Source organism: Alosa alosa, chromosome 21 (genome assembly GCF_017589495.1).
Source record: "Alosa alosa isolate M-15738 ecotype Scorff River chromosome 21, AALO_Geno_1.1, whole genome shotgun sequence".
NCBI classification, from domain to species: domain Eukaryota; kingdom Metazoa; phylum Chordata; class Actinopteri; order Clupeiformes; family Clupeidae; genus Alosa; species Alosa alosa.
Genome location: NC_063209.1, coordinates 30,579,534 through 30,592,714, shown reverse-complemented (window position 1 = coordinate 30,592,714; position 13,181 = coordinate 30,579,534). Strand labels below are relative to the sequence as shown.

The 13,181-nt window shown below is 42.9% G+C and overlaps 1 pseudogene; it reads right to left on the bottom strand.

The window, feature by feature from the left end:
• Positions 1-2,776: 2,776 nt before the first annotated feature.
• LOC125286165 lies at positions 2,777-3,394 on the bottom strand (annotated as a pseudogene).
• Between the last annotated feature and the right edge of the window lie 9,787 nt (positions 3,395-13,181).

Below are 13,181 nucleotides of genomic sequence, written 5' to 3'. Positions count from 1 at the left end.
CTGGCTACAGTTCTCATGTTAGTGTCATCTGCAACAACCCTCCTTCATTCACCTGGCTGAACTTCACCTGATGTGGTATCTACGAAGGTTGTTGGGATGTATCTGCATGCTAGAGTGTGCACAGCATCTTAATGAAGAGCAACACATGCCTTCACTTGGCCCAGCCATCAACATTCCAGAGTGTATGGCAGCGGTTATCATATTTGTGTCTGGCTATACAGACTATGCCCATCTTAATAACTTAATAAATATCTGTTTTTATAACTTAATGCCGCTTTGAGCATTATGTCACGCTAGTTTTCCATGTAATTTCACTTGTCTTCGACCACAACAGCAGACAACACTTACATTAAACCAAGGTTTATTGACAAATATATGAACAATAACATAACACTTACAAATAAGACAAGATAAAAATAAGGTAGGCCCTAACAACAAGACACAATAAAAAATGAGATACTGCTTAACTATTAAGATAATAAGATTACCTTTAACGATAAGATAAAAAACAAGAGCTAAAAGAAAGTAAGACTAAAAAAAAGATTAGCCTTACCAATAAGGTGCATTAAAATGTGCATCATTCAAGCATCTTTCACAGGTGCTTCTGTGCGTGATCTAGGGTTGTCTGAAGCAGTTTCTGCTTCAGCTGGTCACGCACCTGTGGATCCACAGAAAGGACTTTGAAAATACCCCCGTAGGAGACGCTGCATGCTGGTTCGCAAGCTGCAAACACCTTTCATGGTTCTCAAATTCAAACTGTGATGGAAGAAAAGATAGATTTGATTTTGGAAGCATGGTGTGAAGGCCTTTCTACACACTCACACAGCATCACAGAGCTATCAACCAGAATAATAGGAGGGCCATTAACCAAAACAAAGCATGTGGCCCATTGGGCAATTGTACATGAGCAGTGACATCAGCTCTGAGCAGTACATGAGCAGTTACAATCAATGACCTATTCACATATGACAGAGAGGTGAGATGTGGAGCAATACACTGAGATACATTCCTACATGGCAATTAACTGAGATACATTCCTACATGCATTTCTCTAATTACTAATAGGTAAGACACCTGTGAGTTTTTCTCTGTCATTTTGGTCTGAGTTGGTACATTTTCCCGTTATTTTGGTCATTAACTAATTAATGTGATGTCCTCATTTTTTACAGGTCACAGAGTGGCTTGCCAGGAGAAAACATGAATCCCGTTTCGTCATTTCGGTGAAGGAGCACAAGACGGCAGCACAGCAAGTGGCCTCATTTGCCCTGTCGGAGGAGGAGGAGCGCGTAAGGTAACCCCTTGGTTAACTACTGCTTTGGCCTTTGCTTTCAAACAGAGCAAAGCTATTCTGTTGCCTCCTCTGATGTTCTGCCTACACAGCTGACCCATTCCATTTCCTTTGAGAACTGGTCAGAACATAATTTCTGTTACAGCAGAATGTAATCTCAATTCCCTTTTGTCCTCTGCCAACAGTGGTTTGATATGTACTACACACTGCTGCGGCCAACATACCTGAGAACCACCAGGAAACGCAAGAGGGATGATAAGGATGTGATGAATGGGGAAGAAAGATTCTTCATTTCCACCTCAGGGATACCCATCCACAAAGCCTCCAATGACGTGGCCCGGTTGCACCGAAAGTACAACCTCAAGCCAGTAACCAGCCAGGTAGCACGCAGAGCCGTTGATACGGAAGCCAAGGGCCTGGGTGATGTTGAAAAGGCAAATGTGGCCGACTACCTGAAACCATACCAGCGCAACAGCAGAAGCGCACTATCTGGGGAAGATGCCAGCCCTGAACATTCTGGGGAGGATACCAGCTGTGAGTCTGCTGGGGAAGGTACCAGCCGTAGTACCCAAAGCACTGCATATAAGAAAAAGCTGTGATTGCCACCCTGGAAAGCAGACTCCAGGCAGATCCATCCAGTATACAAAGAACCAGGACAATGGCAACATCAGGCCAAAACATTGGAGTGGATGGAGGGGAACAAAATGTGACTATTTCACAAGATGAAGAAGTCCTGCTTGCCAAAGCATTCAAAACATCTCTTGGAGAAAGAGGAGGAGGGCTCCCGTAGGCTGTCGGGCCTTCAGGCATTCCGTTTCTCGTCCCAGACTCGGTGAAGTGTAACTGAATTGTCTTGGCCAGCCCGTAAGCCACCCATCTTCACATCCAAAGACAATAAACTGGGTATATCTTCTCTGCCTCTCTGACAAGAAGCCTGCAAGACATCACAACCCTGAAGGCATCCATCACATGCAAATAAACAAGGCAAGTATTGATATTGTTTGACATTATGATATCAGGAGTCAGGTGTTCTCTCTATTTGGATTTGTTTAAAAAAAAAAAATTTCCCTCGGTCACACATGTCCTGCTGCCTACAACCTCCCTGATCTGAATCTCCAATCATCTGTCTCATGGCTGAGCAACATGTAACCAGCATCCAGCCAGAGCAGGTCATGATATTCTTTGACAATATTAACATGCCATTGTTCTGTGTATTATGCCTGATATCAGGACTCTCCTCTCTGAGAGCCTACCACACAGACTTAACACTTGTCTTATTTCTACCAGACATTAATTATTCAAACACTGTCATTCATTTGTATTGCTTACTCCAACATCATGAGTCTTTTATTTTGTCTCTTCCACAAGACCTGTTGCCTACACACAATGTGATCTGCATCTCCAATCAAGAATTAGCATGACCTAAACACGAACTTAACCTTCAAATAGCTGGAGCATAAATAGCTGCAGCATAAATGGCATGGTAGGTTAAACAGGAACTGAAGTGGTGCCAAAGTTTACTGTGACAAGAAGACAGTGCGCGTCTTTAGGTTCCTCCCGACTCGTCAGTGGCAACAATACAGGCAAGGCGCTCGATGTCGTTCATCCTCACGATGTTGATGTGGTTGGCAAAGCAAAAAGCCTGGATGAGGGTGAAGTGAATCTGGAGGGCAATGTCGCATTCGTACTCCTCGTCAGTCGCTAACACGCAGTATGCAACATTGTCTGGATCACTGTTGAATGACAATGACACTTGGTTAGAAACTGATTCAAATAACCATGTCATGTAACTATATAACAAATATATTTATCAGGTTCCAGGAAGATATTAGCTGCTTTACTTACACATTCATGACTTTTGCTGATTCGTATACCTCTACTGTCAAGCAATCTTGTTTCTTCGCCGAAACGAGTAGCTCTTCCAAAGCAGTACCGATGACCTGCATTCTGTGGAAAAGAGAATAACGAGTTAAATCACTATTGTAAGCAATTGCGCTGTAGGCTAAATGCATACATTATTGTGCTGCACTACGATGCCTCTGAAACAACTGACAGGTAAGGCACTTGTTTAGAGTCATCTTGTCCGTGAACTTCCTCAAGAGTCATTGATATAGGCTAGTATAGTATCCACAAAGGTTTAGGTCCTAGCTCATTCACTGTGTGCTCTGGGCTCTGGGCTGAAGATAGAGTGAAGTCAGCGCTTCAATACCAGGTTAGGGCTGTTTCTCAGCAGTGGGGTTGACTCTCCCGCAATCGTCGTTGCTGATTGGCTCCTGCTCCACTCCGCACCACCCTGACACTCTCTGCCTGTAATATTAATTGTAATAATTCTAAAGATTAGAATTGGATGATCTAAATTTCCTTTGTGGTTGATAAGATATTAAAAGCTCAGATATATGAAGGTGCTATGCAGTGGTGTAGTCTACTTTTTTGAGGTGGGCATACTGTATATTTTGGCCAGTAATAGGCTCAGTGGTTACCAAACTAGGGGTCGGGACTCGACCCCTCGGGACCAATATTAAGGGACAAAAATGTTTGTGGGGGGGGGGGTCGCAGATTTGCACTTACCTGCCCCTTGCATGCGTGAGGGACAGCATAAATTCACGTTCAAAACCAATAGCAAATAATCAAATACCCTCTCCAGCTCTTGAAGTTCCTGCTTGCTCCTGCTGGTCCACCATCTCAGTGTCAAGGTCTCCAGCTCCCCTTGCACCTTGTTGCTGACTGACACTGCCATCTAGAGAAAACAATGAACAACTCTGTTTCATATGAGTTCAGATGCAAAGCCCTCTAAAAGCTATGACAAAAATAGGCCAATTTTAAATTTCATTTGTAAGCATTTTCATCTATGACATTCAAAAATGTTACTATCAAGTAGGCCTACAGCAAGTCAAGCCCAAACAAAATTAGATTAGCTGATTTTTAAATGTTGGTCAATAGAAATATAGCCTGTTTTGTAAAATCACATGCACTAAAGGTTTTTGCATCGTTCATCATTATATCGCAGTAACAGTGGGGTAGATAATGTTATTACCCATAAGTACAGATAATATATCTCTCCATCCATGCCTACCATGGAGATAGCATGGTTCTGGCTAGAAAATAAAGTTCATGATAGATACTTAATCCAGACAGCCACAGTACACATCATGTAGACCGTTTACAGACAGACATGGCGATTAGGAGTTATTCCCAAAGAAGAATCCCAGATAAACAAACGTCCAGAAATTAAAACTAAGTAGGGTAACGTGGATCAGAGTACGTTAGCTTGCTAGTATTGAGAGAAGAACGAAAGCTAGACTACAGCATGACTAGCCTGTGTTATTACCGTGTTATGTCCACAAATTAAACAACCTAGAAGGGTAACTTGGTAGCAAAACAAGTCTTATAAAAAGCGTGAATGATGTTTTTGACTCTTAACTTACCTTCGGAAACGTCAGATCGGGCAACCTTATTAAAAAAGTTCCGAAGGTCTCGCTGTCATTTGCTCCTGGCCATCCTCGTCGTCCCCAACTAAAAATCTGGAACGCTGCTGTGCTGCTGTGCTGCTGCTTTAACCTGGCAGCTCGGGGTCAGGGGGAAGGCTGATTGATGCTGCCAATATGTGATACCGGTTAACCCTTTAGGCGCCAGAGTTTTTTTTCGAAACGTTCGATTTTGACATCTTCATTTCAAAAGGCTATATCTTAAAAGTGATGATAGACTTTCTGTAAATTAGAAAAATATTAAGGATGACCCAAAGTTTATGTAGGGATTAAATGTTTATATCTAATTGGCATATTATGACGTCATATGGTGGCGGCCATCTTGGATTATAGAATTTTCATGAAAAGTTGCATGTTTGAATGATAAAATGCACCACTTCTTTCCCCCCCAAAATGTCCCTCACCTTCTGTATGCTATATTGCACAATACTGAATGCTCAGGTAAATAGTAAGTAGTGAACAAACTGTAAATCATTACTAATAAATGGCAGAAACAAACCAAATGCGTGTAGCGGTAGACTGGCCTTTTGCTGTAGAGATTTTCCATTTACTACATACAGTAGGCACTCTGATTCCATGTATGGGGCACATATATATTATTCAGATGACACACAAACACAAGTAAACAAGACCTGTTTAGTTCAAAAGCTCATTTGCCACAGCAAGGCACAGATCAGGAGTGAGATGACGAGACAAGAGACAATGTTAGTATTTTTTTCTTTTTGTTGATGTTTTTGTTTTTTTTTCTTAGCTGACAGACACACATCACAAGGACATGAACACACAAAAAGGAACACATAGTGTATGTCCTAAATGATCAGGGAAATAGATAGCAAATCAACAGTGTAAATCATTACTAATAAATGGCTGACTTTTTTTTTTTTTTTTTATGTAGCAGGCCTTTTGCTGTAGAGATAATGACTCCCTATCCATACAGGGCCGGCATTCCCATCATCTTGTGATAGACTTTGCATGACCTAGTGTGTGTGTGTGTGTGTGTGTGTGTGTGTGAGAGGGCGAGAGCGTGTCACCACCTCCACCATGCGAGTAGCATGGCCAGATCTGCCTCGCTACCGAAAGTGGAGAGAATTTGCGCCGCTTCGGACTAGGCCTACTGTCATTCTCATTGTGACTCCCCACACTGCCACTACGTTCCCCACTAACTGTCCTATGAGCACTTCGACCTCGTCTAACATACCCAGTGGCATTAGACAAAGGCTCCACCACGTTACTGTCGCCGCGATTGTGGAGGGGGACACGTTCAGAAGACAGAAGCTAGCGCTATGGACATTATGGTACCTCCAGCCTTGTTCGCCACACCACTAACACCCTGCTAACTTCCCGATGAACACTCCGAACCCGTGAAACATTATTCCCACCAGTGACATTGGGCAAACGATTCAACGTTTGTGCTTGGTGTAAGCTAAACTATGGAGTAAATTCTCACTTTGTCCAGCCTCACTAAACGAATCACCGTCATTTTCTGAAGGCAGATATTCCCCTTCAGAATCAGGGTACGCGAATAGAACACCCAACACTTCATTTCGGGTAAACTTTTTTGATGCCATTAGACGATAATCTAATGCAAATACTCGCTGACGTTGACAATATCGCTCTGACAAAGTGGCTCCTGCGCACACTAGCTCGGTGTTATGCGCACTGATTCAATACAGCTGTAGCGCTAAAGTTTTGTTTAAAGAGTGCTCTTTTTTCAACTCGGGGATGACGTATGACATGTCTGCCATCTAGTGGAATGGAGGTCGAACGAACCGCATCTTGTCGACTAAAGTCGACTCTGGCGCCTAGAGGGTTAAACATGGCGGTGATCTGACATTCAGCCATTCGTCCCCATAGAAAGCAGTGCCAGTGGTCAACGCTGCATGGTTTCATATCTGGAAACAACTGATGGAGAATCCATGGGAGATTGACTGCCGCAATCTCCGAATGAATATTGTAAAGTGTAATATCGTGGTGTTGTTAAATTACAAGGCTTCCATGAGAGGTGGCCGTTGATGAAACGTGGCTGTGCTATTCTAAATATTGAAAAATGAATTTTAAGTGGGTATACTGAACATTTTAGGTGGGTATACTAAAAAAAACAAAATTTTGAGGTGGGAATATGGCGTATACCTGCGTTCTACGTAGACTACACCACTGGTGCTATGCCATTTAGAGCTTTGTAAGTAATTAACATAACCTTAAAATCAATTCTATAGGAAATAGGGAGCCAGTGCAGTTCAGCCAACACAGGGGTGATGTGTTCTCTCTTCTTGGTCTTAGTTAAAAGTCTAGCCGCAGAGTTCTGAATGAGTGCCAATTTCTTTCGATGTTTTTTGGGAAGATCAGTGAAAAGTGCATTGCAGTAGTCTAACCTGCTAGTGATAGGCATGAATTAGTTTTTCTGCATCTTGTTGAGTTAACCCTCTAGGCGCCACGGTCGAGTTTACTCGACAAGATGCGGTACTGAATAAAACGGTCGATTTAGTCAAATAGGGTGTTATATTTCATTCGACCTCCACTCCACTAGATGGCAGACATGTCATACATCATCCCCGAGTCGAAAAAACGGCATGCTTTAAACAAAACTTTCTAGCTACAGCGCATTGAATCAGTGCGTGAAATACCGGAGCTAGTGTGCATGTGAGCCACTTTGTCAGAGGCGATATTGTCAGCGTCTGCGAGTATTTGCATTAGATTATCGTCTAATGGCATCAAAAAAGTTTACCTGAAATGAAGTGTTGGGTCTTCTATTCGCGGACCCTGATTCTGAAGGGGAATATCTGCCTTCAGAAAATGACGTTTAGTGAGGCTTCAGATGAGTCCCTGCCTTGCAATGATGCAGCTGGACAAAGTGAGCGTTTACTCCATAGTTTAGCTTACACCAAGCACAAACGTTGAATCGTTTGCCCAATGTCACTGGTGGGAATAATGTTTCACGCGGTTGGAGTGTTCATCGGGAAGTTAGCAGGGTGTTAGTGGTGTGGCGAACGAGGCTGGATGTAATGTCCATAGCGCTAGCTTCTGTCTTCTGAACGTGTCCCTCTCCACAATCGCGGCGACAGTAACGTGGTGGAGCCCTTGTCTAATGCCACTGGGTATGTTAGACGAGGTCGAAGTGCTCATAGGACAGTTAGTGGGGAACGTAGTGGCAGTGTGGGGAGTCGCAATGAGAATGACAGTAGGCCTAGTCCGAGCTGCGCAAATACTCTACACTCGACGCGCGAGGCAGATCTGGCCATGCTGCTCGCAACAGGAGCAGAGGTGGTGACACGGGGCAGGAGAGCCATTAGGCCATGCATAGTCTATCACAGGATGATGGGAATGCCGGCCCTGTATGGATAGGATATGGATAGTCATTATCTCTACAGCAAAAGGCCTGCTACATAAAAAAAGAAAAAATTGTCAGCCATTTATTAGTAATGATTTACACTGTTGATTATCTATTTCCCTGACCATTTAGGACATGGGTTCTTTTTTTGTGTGTTCATGTCCTTGTGATGTGTGTGTCTGTCAGCTAAAAAACAACAAAAAGAAAACAAATACTAACATTGTCTCTTGTCTTGTCTCGTCATCTCACTCCTGATCTGTGCCTTGCCGTGGCAAGTGAGCTTTTGAACTAAACAGGTCTTGTCTACTTGTGTCTGTGTGTCATCTGAATAATATATATGTGCCCCATACATGGAATCAGAGTGCCTACTGTATGTAGTAAATGGAAAATCTCTACAGCAAAAGGCCAGCCTATCGCTACTGTCACGTTTCAGACAGACGACCAGAGGACCAGAATTGCGTCACACCAGAAAGTTTATTAAACTTAAGGGAAAAGGGAAGTAGGGAGTGAGTGAAGGCTCCAGGAGTTACCGGGAATAACAGGGATACAGGGGTTCCGTCCAATGTGCTGTGTCTGTGCCCCAGTGGCAGCGATGCGTCCTATGACGCCGGTGGTGGGTGGTCTGGAAGTCCTGGGGGGGGGAAACAGACACAACAGGGCGGATGAAACGAGGCAGAAGTACAGTTCAAGGGAAATCCAAATTCGTAGTAGCAAGGCAGAAGGCTGGTCAGAGTTACCGGGATCGAAGAGTAGTCAGGAGTCATCACAGCAGAAAGCAGGTCTGGTTTTCTGGGACAGAAGAGTATCCAAGACTCAGGCAGGTCTGGGGTCACAAAACAAGAGTCAGCCAGACTTGAAAGCAAACAGGTTCAGGTGTGCGCTTTGCAGGCGATCTGACAAAGGAGAGCTGAAAGACAGGGCTTTAAATACTGGGAGAGGTTAGTGGGTAATGCAGCGCAGCTGGCAGAGTAATTAGAGCAGAGCAGAGCAGGGACAGGTGGAGCTAGTTAGGCTGAGTAGAGAGAGTGGTGAGCAGAGTAGAAGATAATGGAAACCAATTAAGGTGGTAACCCGGTGGAGTGAGAGGACTCATGACAGCTACATGCATTTGGTTTGTTTCTGCCATTTATTAGTAATGATGTATACAGTTTGTTAACTACTTACTATTTACCTGAGCATTCAGTATTGTGCAATATAGCATACAGAAGGTGAGGGTGAATAGCTCAGCTGTGTAATAGACACTCTGAATAAGGTATGCTGTTTGCATCAATGTACAGTTAGAAGTGGATGGTATTCGTACCCTGGTGTTTATAGTACTGAATGCTATTTACACCCTTGTGCATGAACTAGCTAATTGTTGCAATCAAAACTTCCGTTTGAGAACCGATTTCTTGTTCAATTTGCGCGCCTTCTCTCCAGAGATGTTGGTACAACAGCACACTCACTCTGCCAAAACGCATCACACAGGAATCGAACCCAGGTCTCCCAGGTGCCAGCCCTTACCTGTGACCACTGCACTATCTGTTTCCACAAGAGGTTGATGTTTGCAGGTAAACTTATAGTTTATAGGCCTGAACGTTATAGTCACAAAATTTCTGTTAGCTAACAAACTGACGGTTGTATGTGTTCACTGAACAAAGATTATGAAAATAAAACACAACTTTTCCATCTCAAATTTAATTTGAACAGATATTAGTGCTGAAACTGTTCAGAATTCTTCACTTTCTGCTGATGAAAAAAACATGTTTTTGTTGTTATGTAACAGGGTGTAAATAGCCCAGTTGTGTGGCCAAGGCTATTCGCACACTCCGTTGATATATCCATGTTTTTGGTTCAGTCTTTATGCATATTAAAGTTAAGAGTTCATCACCAATGGGGCTACAAACGTGTTATGTCCGTGCATGTGAAGTTATATCTGTGTGTTGCGGGCACATGCACGCGCGTCCCCGTGTGGTTGGTGAAAATGCTTAATCCCAGTCCGTCACTGTTCACAGGTATACATGTTCCATATAGTTAGTGAGTATAATCCTCACACAACAATATAGTTCTCAGAATGTCTCAGTGTAGATCTCAGATAAGTCTCAGTATGGTTAAATGGTATGTGCACAGATATGTTGAGATATGGTCACGTGTGTAAGAATGAATGTTAGTATGTTACTAGCAACATTGTCAGAGATGTATGGTTGACAGGTGTGCACACAGACACCACACACGTAATGTCATGTCATACACGATCACCACTGGTCTGGTCTGGTCTGGAGCCTAAAAGGCAAAAGCAAACAAGTTTAACAGTTATACCAAAACAAGGAATGTCTGCAATTGTACAATTGTTCAACTAAGGTATTTAAGTGAAGTTGTTACATTACATTAGGCTGACACATTATAACCTAACGACTAACATGGTAAACAGTTTAAGCTTTTTAAACAATCTCTCAACAATTCTAGGACAATTAAAAAAAGTAGAGTAGGCCTACAATACAATTGTTGCACCATCAAGCCACTGGTAGTTAAATACTAGCATAATATTAAATTGCAAACAAAGCAGAATTCTGTGTTTTATTGTTTTCAGTTTTAGTATAGGTGATGGCTAATCAATTAAAAAAAAAATATATAAAACGTAAACAGCTTAGAAAACTTTGCAGGCAAAGTGTTTGTTGTTGATGTCGATAATCATATGAGTAAGGACGGATCATTCTGATACTAAGTATCTTGATAACCAACTGCTATAACTTAAACAGCTTGCTAGGTCTGTCAGCCACATTTTTTCCTACAGATTACGATGTACTACAACTGGAAAGCTTGATTCACGCGCCAGGCCACACTTTAATTACAGTGCATGAAAATGCACTGTTCTGTTATCCGAAGTCTTCTTCTTCTTCTTATTACAGTGCATGAAATACTGTTCTTCCTAGGCTTCTTCTTCTTCTTCTTCTTCTTCTAACGCAGTTAGTGCAGCTTCAACCGTTTAACGTAGAAACTTCATTCAAACTGCGTTGCGTAGGTCTTACTTAGGACATGGGTGCTATGTATTTTTCAGCTTTGTAACTTTTATACTTTTTAAACTATTAATTAAAAACTACTCAAAATTTCCCCGTTGAGAGTGAGGAGCTACGTCAGATCACCTGATCTTTTCCTGTAGTTTTGGGAGAAGCCGCCATTTTGAACGTCAAGAAATCCGGTTGTCATGGTAATTTGCGGCAGACACAGCGGGAGAAGTATCGATAAGCGAGACACAGTGAGAGAAATATTTTAGTTTACATCAATTAGACAAGGAGAAGACGAACACAAAGAGAATGTACAGGGAGAAGCTGAATGCCACAGCAAAGCAGCGGTATTTAGAGAAACTTTGTGGAATAAACCAGATCGACCCTTATGAGCTGTCAGCTGGAGAATGGAGCCGCGACATGAATGCTCTACCACCTTGTACATGGATATGGTTAATTACCTTGTGTAATCCCGATGGTGTGAGCTATTACACCAAGCAGCAGTTCAAATGCTACAAGTCCCTGGAAAGCCATGAACAGTTCTGCTGTGGATGGGTGCAAGACCTGCATGTAGTAGTAGCAATGTATAACGCCAGACTACGCCACCCTAGGACTTGCACCCAGAGAAGTATACCTAGATTTTACCCAAATTTAGACCAAAAGCTCACAAGCTCGTTACTAACTGCAACAGAGACGTGGTTCCAATAATAAGTTATGTTTTATTAAATACAAATTGGATGTTCTCACAACAGATAGACAAGACACTTTCACTCACACCATATAGATGAAGAGGGAGGGTAGAGAGACAGTGCTGAGGCGTACCGGCAGGGGGACCAGATATCACAAGTCAGGGGAATCCCAAATAGAACACTCACACGTGTTTACACACACACGGCAACACAAAGGCTAAGACAGCACACCTCAAGATGCACACGTGAGCACTACACACAGAAGGGGGGACACCACCACCTGGAGGATAGGACTGTCTTCCCTGCCTTGGGGCCTCAGCACCTGGAAGAAAAAGGAGAATGGGGGGAAGGAGTAGATGGGTGAGGATTATACTCACATATGCACAAACAGACAAAAACACAACACATGCGAGCAGGTGTGGTAGGCCGACTACAAGGATCACTGGTGATCCGCAGCAGTATACTAAAAGGCCTCCCACCAATGTGTAACACAGAAAAAGGAAAATAATAAACTAATAAGAACCGGAACTAGTTATAGGCCAACTACAAGGATCACTGGTGATCCACAGCAGTATAGAGAAGGCCTCCCACCAATGTTCAACACAAAAACATGATAAACAAATACACACAAACTAGTTATAGGCCAGCTACAAGGATCACTGGTGATCCACAGCAGTATAGAATAGAAGAAAAGGTCTCCCACCAATGTTCAACACAAAGACATGAAAATAAACAAATACAAACAAGAACTAGTTACAGGCCAGCTACAAGGATCACTGGTGATCCACAGCAGTATAGAAAAGGCCTCCCACCAACGTTCAACACAAAGACATAAAAACCCCAAAAGAAAAGACAGACAGGAACAAAACAACACGAATATGGAAGCTAAAGCTAGGAGGGTCTTAACACCAGCATTTAGCAGATCTCAGTTAAGCTACACAAGGCCTATATCGGTTTCTAACCCAAAAAATAGACAGACAAACAATAGGAAAAAAACCCAACAATAAACCACACACCAAACAATAAATCACACCAGCACGCTACATGCACTATATCATACTCATTCACACACACACAAACACACACACCCACACAAACAATCAATCTAGACACAACAAGAGACAAGGCACTTAGCCCATTAAAATGCGTTGTCGGCGCCACGGCCAAAATAGGTGAAGCACTGGTCTTGGAGAAAAGCGTGGCAAAACTGCAGTGGCCACTAGCCCCAAACTCACGGTCTCTACGAAGCATAATCAGATAACAGTTAGAACCAGCCATAAAGCAGAAAGTGAGAAGGCAACGGCTACGGTTTCCCCTTCAAATCAGACGCTCAGCTGGGCACCAGCGAGTTCTTTAGTTTGGAAGATCACCTCGACAAGACGTAATGCAAGTACTCCACCGGTACAA